Raw genomic sequence first — 8,585 nt, forward strand, 5'->3', positions numbered from 1 at the left:
ATTGTGCCACTGAACTCCAACCTAGACAAAAGAGAGAGACTCCAAAAAAAAAAAAAAAAAAAAAAAAGGAATGAAAGGCATCCAAACTGGAAAGGAAAACTATCTCTGTTCACAGATGACACGTTCCCATATGTAGAAAACCCTGCCAGGTGCGGTGGTTCATGCCTGTAATCCCAGAACTTTGGGAGGCCGAAGAGGGAAGACTGCTTGAGCCCAGGAGTTCGAGACCAGCCTGGGCAATACGGCAAAATCCCATCTCTACAAAAAATTAGGCAGACATGGTGAAGTGCACCTGTAATCCCAGCTGCTTAGGAGACTGAGGTGGGAGGATCACCTGAGCCCAGGAATCAAGACTGCAGTAAGCAAGATTGCAACACTGCACTCTAGCCTGGGTGACAGAATGAGACCCTGTCTCAAGTGCAGGGCTTGGCACGGTAGCTTACGCCTGTAATCCCAGCACTTTGGAAGGCCTGGAGGTCAGGAAGTGACCTCCTGAGGTCAGGAAGTTCGAGACCAGCCTGACCAACATGGTGAAACTTCATCTCTACTAAAAATACAAAAAAATTAGCTGGGCGTGGTGGCACACGTCTGTAAATCCAGCTACATGGGAGGCTGAGGCAGGAGAATCGCCTAAACCTGGGAGGCAGAGGTTGCAGTTAGCCGAGATTACGCCGCTGCACTTAGCCTGGGCGACAGAGTGTGAGACTGTCTCGGCCAGGCACGGTGGCTCAAGCCTGTCATTCTACCACTTTGGGAGGCCAACGTGGGTGAATCACGAGGTCAGGAGATTGAGACCAGTCTGGCCAGCACGGTGAAACCCTGTCTCTACCAAAAATACAAAAATTAGCTGGGAGTGGTGGTGCACTCCTATAGTCCCAGCTACTCAGGAGGCTGAGGCAGGAGAATAGTTTGAACCCAGGAGGCTGAGGCTGATGTGAGGCAAGATCGCACCACTGTACTCCAGAGCGAATTGGCCGGCCAGCTGAGGTGGCTAACGCCTGTAATCCCAGCACTTTGGGAGGCGAAACAGGCGTTATCACCTGAGGTCAGAAGTTCAAGATCAGCCTGGCCAACATGGTGAAACTCCAACTCTATGAAAAATAAAAAACTTAGCTGGGCATGCTGGCAGGTGCCTGTAATCCCAGCTACTTGGGCAGCTGAAGCCCCAGAATCACTTGAACCTGGAGGCAGAGTTTGCAATGAGCCAAGATTGAGTCATTGCACTCCAGCCTGAGTGACAGAGCAAGGCCCTGTCTAAAAAAAAAAAAAAAAAAAAGAAGAAAAAAAGAAAAGAAAAAGTTTACTCTATCACTTTTCAGTTGTGTTTCTACACACTAACAATAAACAATCCAAAAAAGAAATTGAGAAAACAATTCCATTTCCAATAGCATCAAAAGAATAAAATACTGGCCGGGCATGGTGGCTCACGCCTGTAATACCAGCACTTTGGGAGGCCAAGGCAGGCAGATCACAAGGTCAGGAGTTCAAGACCAGCCTGGTCAACAGGTGAAATCCTGTCTCTACCATAAATACAAAAATTAGCTGGGCATGGTGGCACATGCCTGTAATTCCAGCTACTCAGGAGGCTATGGCAGGAGAATTGCTTGAACCAGGACCTGGGAGGCAGAGGTTGCACTAAGCCAAGACTGCACCACTGTACTCCAGCCTGGGCGACAGAGGGAGGCTTCATCTCTCAAAAAAAAAAAAAAAAAAAAAAAAGAATAAAACACTTAGGCTCAGTGTGGTGGCTCACACACTTGTAATCCTAGCACTTTGGGAGGCAGAGGCAGGCGGATCGCTTGAGGTCAGGACTTCAAGACCAGCCTGACCAACATGGTGAAACCTCATCTCCACTAAAAATACAAAAATTAGTTGGATATGTGGTGTGTGCCTGTAATCCCAACTACTTGGGAGGCTGAGGCAGGAGAATCACTAGACCCGGGAGGCGGAGGTTGCAGTGAGCCAAGATCGCGCCATTTCACTCTAGCCTGGGGGACAAGAGCAAAACTCCGTCCCCCCTGCCACACACACACACAAAAAAAGAATAAAAGTAAATAAGCTTAACCAAGGAGGCAAAAGACGCTAAAAACTCTAAAATGTTGATGATGGAAATTACAGACACAAATAACTGGAAAGACATCCTCTGTTCATTGACTAGGAGACTTACTAATGTTAAGATGTCAATACTACCCAAAGTAATATACAGATTCAATGCCCTCCCTAACAAAATCCCAGTGATGTTTTTCACAGAAATAGAAAATGGAATCTCAAGGGACAGAAACAGTCAAAACAATCTTCAAAAAGAACAAAGTTAGAGGGCTTACACTTTCTGATTTCAAAACTTACAACAAAGCTACAATAATCAAATTAGTGTTAAGACTAGCCTAAAGACAGACATACAGACCAAGGAATAAAATAGAGATCCCAGAAATAAACCCTCATATGTATAGCCAACTGATTTCAACAAGGAAGCCAAGACCATTATATGGGGAAACAACAGTTTTTTCAACAAACAATGCTGGGAAATCTGGATAATCACAAACGAAAGAATAAAGTTTGGCTAGGCACGGTGGCTCATGCCTATAATCCCAGCACTTTGGGAAGCGGAGGTGGGCAGATCACCTGAGGTCGGGAGTTCGAAACCAGCCTGATCAACATGGAGAAATTCCATCTCTACTAAAAATACAAAATTAGCCAGGCGTGGTGGCACATGCCTGTAATCCCAGCTATTCGGGAGGCTGAGGCAGGAGAACTGCTTGAACCCAGGAGGCGGAGGTTGCGGTGAGCCAAGATTGTGCCACTGCACTCCAGCCTGGGCAACAAGAGCAAAACTCCAAATAAAAAATAAAGTTTTTTGCTTACTTTATACCATATACAAAAATCAACTCAAAATGGATTAAAGATCTAACATAAGAGCTAAAACTTCAAGAAAAAGACATGGGAAGAAAGCTTCATGACATTGGATTTGCCAGTAATTTCTTGGACATTACATCAAAAGCACAGGCAGCAAGATAAAGTAAACTTCATCAAACTTTAAAACTTTTAGCTGGGAATGGTAGTGTGCGCCAGTAGTTCCAGCAATGTGGGGAGGTTGAGGCAGGAGGATCTCTTGAGCCCGAGTGTGGGACCAGCCTGGGCAGCAAAACCCCACCTCTAAAAAATGAGGAGACAAAGGCCTTGGGTAGATGTTTCTCTAAAGAAGATACGTGGCCAATAAGCACCTGAAAAGATGTTCACCATCACTATCATTACGGAAATGCAAATCAAAACTACAATGAGGCCAGGTACCGTGGCTTATGCCTGTAATCCTAGCACTTTGGGAGGCTGTGGCAGGTGGATTGCTTGAGCTCAGGAGTTTAAGACCAGCCTGGGCAATATGGCAAAACCCCATCCCTACAAAAAATACAAAAATCGGCTGGGCGTGGTGGCACTTGTCTGTAGTCCTAGCTACTAGAGGGGCTAAGGAGGGAGGACAGCATGAGGCCCAGAAGTTGAGGCTACAGTGTCTCACACCACTGCACGACAGCCTGGGTGACAAAGTGAGCACTACCTCAAAAGAAAAATAATAAAATAAGGCTGGGCGCAGTGGCTCACGCCTGCAATCCCAGCATTTTGGGAGGCTAAGGAGGGCTGATGGTTTGAGACCAGGAATTCAAGACCAGCCTGAATTAACATGGTGAAGCCCTGTCTCCACCAAAAATACAAAAATTAGTCGGGCACAGTGGTGTACACCTGTAGTCCTAGCTACTCAGGAGGCTGAGGTAGGAGGATGGCTTGAGCCTGGGGTGCGTAGAGGTTGCAGTGAGCCGAGATGGCACCACTGCCTTCCAGCCTGGGTGACAGAGCCAGATCTTGTTTCAAAGAAAAAAAAACACACAACAAGATACCACTTTATATGCTTTGGGCTGCCAAGACTGAGACAAAAAAATAAGAAAAGAACATAGCAAACACACTAAACTCATTTTCCTGGACACATACTGCAATATCTTTGCATCTACAGAACAGGAAGAATGCCTGTAGGAGGCCACTGACACTACCTTTCCTCAATTGATCTCTGGAGGCACTTGAATATGACTGAGTTATTAGGAGCTTCTTGGGGCCTTGCTAAGGCTAAGGTTAAGTAATTCAGTAAAAACTGATGGGATAAATTTCTTTTCAGAGAGTCTCTTTCAGTCATTCATGACATCCACAAAAATCCCCTGTACCCAGTAAGGTGCTGGGGACACATGGGTGGGAGGCCTGGGCTCAATCCTTGCCCTCCAACAGTTCTAATGTCAAGCCAGAGTCAAGGTGTGCTGACTCGAGTCGGGAATTCCCTCAGGAAGTAAAGGCTGAGCCAAGGCCTGGTAAAGGAGATGAGAGGAGAAAAAGAAGCCTGGTCTACATAGAAACAGCAGAATGTGAAAAGGCATAGAGACGCAAGAAAGCAGCCACATGGTCAGGGAACTAAGAGAAGTTCAGTGTGACTGGGTTACAGTCTGGGCAGACCTAGGAAGACAGACAGCTGGATCAGGAAATGGGCTGTGCATGCCCAGCCTGCATGCTAGCTTAAGGAGTCTGAATTTCATGAGAGATTAATGGGAAGCCACAGGAGGGGGTGAGAAAGGGCACAGCTAAGCTGGGCATGGTGGCTCCAGCCTATAATCCCAGCTACTTGGGAGGATCACTCGAAGCCAGAAGTGCAAGACCAGCCTGGGAAATGTAACAAGACCACCTCTGTCTCTAAAAAAAAAGAAAGGGCATAGCTGTAAATAATCAAACAGCTAACGCTTGAAAAATGGATTGAAGAAGCAAAACTGGACACTTCCTTTTATTTATTTATAACACAATGCCTCCTCTAAAACACTTCCAAAGTCATTCCCGTGGAAGATGACAAGGATGGGACAGGAACAGTGGGATGATGTGGAGACAGGCAAGTGCTCTTTAGAACACAGTGAATTGATTGGGTGGGGGAGGGGCTCGAGAAGCCCAAGACACTGCCCAGCACAACCAGGCACCAAAGAAAGGTCAATTATCTGAGACCCACTTGGAAATACTGGAGCCAAAGTGCTCAGCCAGAGTCAGCAGCAGCCTGATCTAGAGAGCCTGTTGCCCAGGCTGGTCTTCCATTCTCCAGCTATGCTCACACATCTGAGAACACAGCTCCAGGGAGCAATATATTTGACAATCCCAGACTCCAATCTCACCTCTGCCACTGAATTCACCACATGCCCATTGGCATGTCCCATGTGCTCCCAGAGCCTGCTTCATCAGCTATTACCATGAGGTTGGAGAGCCCCCAGTGCAGCCATTCAACAGGATCAGACAAAGGAGCACCTGGGCACATTGCGGGGGGGGGGGCCCGCGGTGCTGAAGGTGGATGACCGGACAACCCCACTTTCTCCATTCATTCATGCACTGGAGGATCCTCTAGCATCAGGATCTGGTAAAGGACAGGAGGCCATTCTGGAAGTCCTAGATCTCAGGATATCTAAAACAAACGCCTATTTACTTGAGATTACCAAGGAGAAAAAAGGTGAATATTTGCTTCTTTGTTGGTAATGCGCCAGACTATGCTAGAAACACTCAAAGATACAGCCTGCCTGTATCAGCCTGGGAGGGAGGGTGGAAATAAGGGCTCTTACTCCTGGAGCAGGTGACTGGAATAGATAGGGCAGCTTAGCTCCCAACACTTCTCTACCAGGGCCTTTGACTCCAGGATATATTTAAAGAGCTTCGGAGAGGGAATTATTATTATTATTTTTTGAGACGGAGTTTCACTCTTGTTGCCCAGGCTGGAGTGCAATGGCACGATCTTGGCTCACCAGAACTTCCGCCTCCTGGGTTTAAGCTGTTCTCCTGCCTCAGCCTCCCAAGTAGCTGGGACTACAGGTGTCTGCCATCACGCCTGGCTAATTTTTTATTTTTAGTAGAGATGAGGTTTTACCATGTTGTCCAGGCTGGTCTTGAACTCCTGACTTTGTGATCCACCCACCTCGGCCTCCCAATGTGCTAGGATTACAGGCGTAAGCCACCCAGCCCAGCTGAGAGGGAATTATTTACTCTACAATACTAGTGAAAGTAAGGTAAAGCCATCTGATTGACTCCTTTCTTCTATATGGCAGCAAAGTGGAGAAGAAATATCATGCCAGAGAGGTAAGACAGGAAGTAAGCACAGAGAGACAACAGACAAGCTCTTTACGGCAGCGAGGCCATGAGTCGGCCTGTAACTTCTCAGTTCCTACACTTGCCTGCCAAAACCAAAAGGCAAGCTGGAGATACAAAAACAGCCATTCTGCCCCCAACTAGCTTGAGAGAGAAGAGGGCAGCAAATAGGCACTGCTTAGGCCAAGTAGAGTCGAGATCCACCAGAACATAAGATGAAGGCGAAGAAACCACACCTGGAAGCAGGCAGCCAAGGCCCACAGCTGTCCACACTCACGAGTCCACCCAGAAACTCCCACCATTCACTGCAGTTGGCAGGGGGGTCCATGCTGCCTTCCACCCAGCCCTGCCACCCAAGCAAGTCTGCTGAAACCCTGTGGTCACGTGGAGAGCTGCAAGCACAGTCCAGTCTTCTTGGATTCCTTTTTCTCTTTGATTTTCCAGATTTTCTATAATTAACACAAATGACTTTTTTAAAATTTTGAATTGTAATTTCTATTTTCATTTTTCATTTGAGACAGGGTCTCACTCTGTCTCTCAAGCTGGGGTGTAGTGGTGAGACCTTGCTCACTGCAACCTCTGCCTCCCAGGCTCAAGCCATCCTCCAACTCAGCCTCCTGAGTAGGTGGGACCAGAGGTGAGTGCCACCACACCTGGGTAATTTTTGTGTTTTTTGTAGAGATGGGAATTTGCCATGTTGCCTAGGCTGGTTTTGAACCCCTGGGCTGCCTGCCTTGGTCTCCCAAAATGCTGGGATTACAAGTGTCAGCCACTGCACCCAATTTTATTTTACAGTATTTTGTTTTTTTGAGAGATGAAGTCTTGCTCTGTCACCCAGGCTGGAGTGCAATGGCACGATCTTGTCTCACTACAACTTCTACTTCCCAGGTTCAATTCTCCTGTCTCAGCTTCACAAGTAGCTGGGAATACAGGCATGCACCACCATGCCCGGCTAATTTTTGTATTTTTTAGTAGAAATGGGGTTTCACTATATGTCGGCTAGGTTGGTCTCGAACTCCTGATGACCCTCACGTGATCCGCCCTCCTCAGCCTCCCAAAGTACTGGGATTACATGCATAAACCACTGTGCTGGACCAAAAATCACTTTTAAGAGCCATCTCTTAAAAGCCACTTTTAAGAGTAATGGCTACCTACTGCAGAGATGGTTGGCTGTCACCCATCAGACTCTCTGGATTACCCCAAGACAACATTTCAGTGATGGGGGACACATTAGGGAACTTAGGTTTCACAGTCAGCTCCTTGGTCCACCTAGCATCCTAAGTCTTGACAGGAAGGTATAGGCTGCATCACAACAGTACACCTTCAGAAACAGCAGAAACAGTCAAAATCCTTGCTGAGCAGAGGCACTGGGGCTCCAGCTCAGATGGCACCTAGTATGTCCCAAGCTGGGCACACAGCACACATGTAGCAGTCTCTGCTGCAGTGAGACGGACTCAGCACAGCTGCAACTGACTACAGGGTTTCTTCTGTGACCCAGGCAGGCCTGGTGGTGGACAGAGGACAGAACCTTAGAAACGAGGGCCACCTGACTCATACCTTCCAGATATGTACAAGGCCACAGGAAGGAGATGACCCCTTTAATGTACTCTACCACCCTGTCCTGACAGCAAGTTGGAGAGCCCTGCACAGAGAACCCCTTTAGCAACAAGTCTGACTTCCCTTCCTGACTCCCAAACAGAGGCATCTGAAGAGTTCTGAGGTGACAGGAACACTTCACAGCAGGGCACCAAACACAGCAACCTTGACTCTGAAAGGCTGGTCTCAGACACTCCAGCCTAATTCAGGACTGTGGGTCTTAGATTTCAACCCACATCTCAGGTTCCTTATTAGAAGAGGAGAGGTTAAGGCAAAGGCTCCTAAGCTCCTTCCCAGCTCTGACCTAAAGACTTCAATTCTTCACAGAAAAATGTCTGTGCACACTGTAAATGTGCAGTGCCTGGATGCAAACGCAAGATGAGAAGGACCCTTGGAACAGCAATCAAAAAGTCACTAAGAAGACATCAGGCCAGGCGCGGTGGCTCATGCCTGTAATTCCAACACTTTGGGAGGCCAAGGTGGGTGGATCACCTGAGGTCAGAAGTTTGTGACCAGCCTGGCCAACATGGTGAAATCCCGTCTCTACTAAAAATACAAAAATCAGCCACATGCAGTGGTGCATGCCTGTAGTCCCAGCTACTTGGGAGGCTGAGGCTGGAGAATCACTTTAACCCAGGAGGCCAAGACTGCACCACTGTACTCCAGCCTGGGCGACAAAGCGAGACTCTGTCTCAAAACAACAGCAACAACAACAACAACAAAAACACATAGCTGAAAGAATTTAAGAAAAAGCAGGCCGGGCGCGGTGGCTCAAGCCTGTAATCCCAGCACTTTGGGAGGCCGAGGCGGGTGGATCACGAGGTCAAGAGATCGAGACCATCCTG

The 8,585-nt window shown here is 47.7% G+C and overlaps 1 protein-coding gene across 2 annotated transcripts in view; it reads right to left on the reverse strand.

Moving 5' to 3' along the window:
* The window catches only part of RANBP10 (RAN binding protein 10), an 86,581-nt gene that overhangs the window by 63,308 nt on the left and 14,688 nt on the right, over positions 1-8,585 (reverse strand). The gene's annotated exons all lie outside the window — the stretch shown is intronic.

Source organism: Cebus imitator, unplaced genomic scaffold (assembly GCF_001604975.1).
Source record: "Cebus imitator isolate Cc_AM_T3 unplaced genomic scaffold, Cebus_imitator-1.0 Scaffold118, whole genome shotgun sequence".
NCBI classification, from domain to species: domain Eukaryota; kingdom Metazoa; phylum Chordata; class Mammalia; order Primates; family Cebidae; genus Cebus; species Cebus imitator.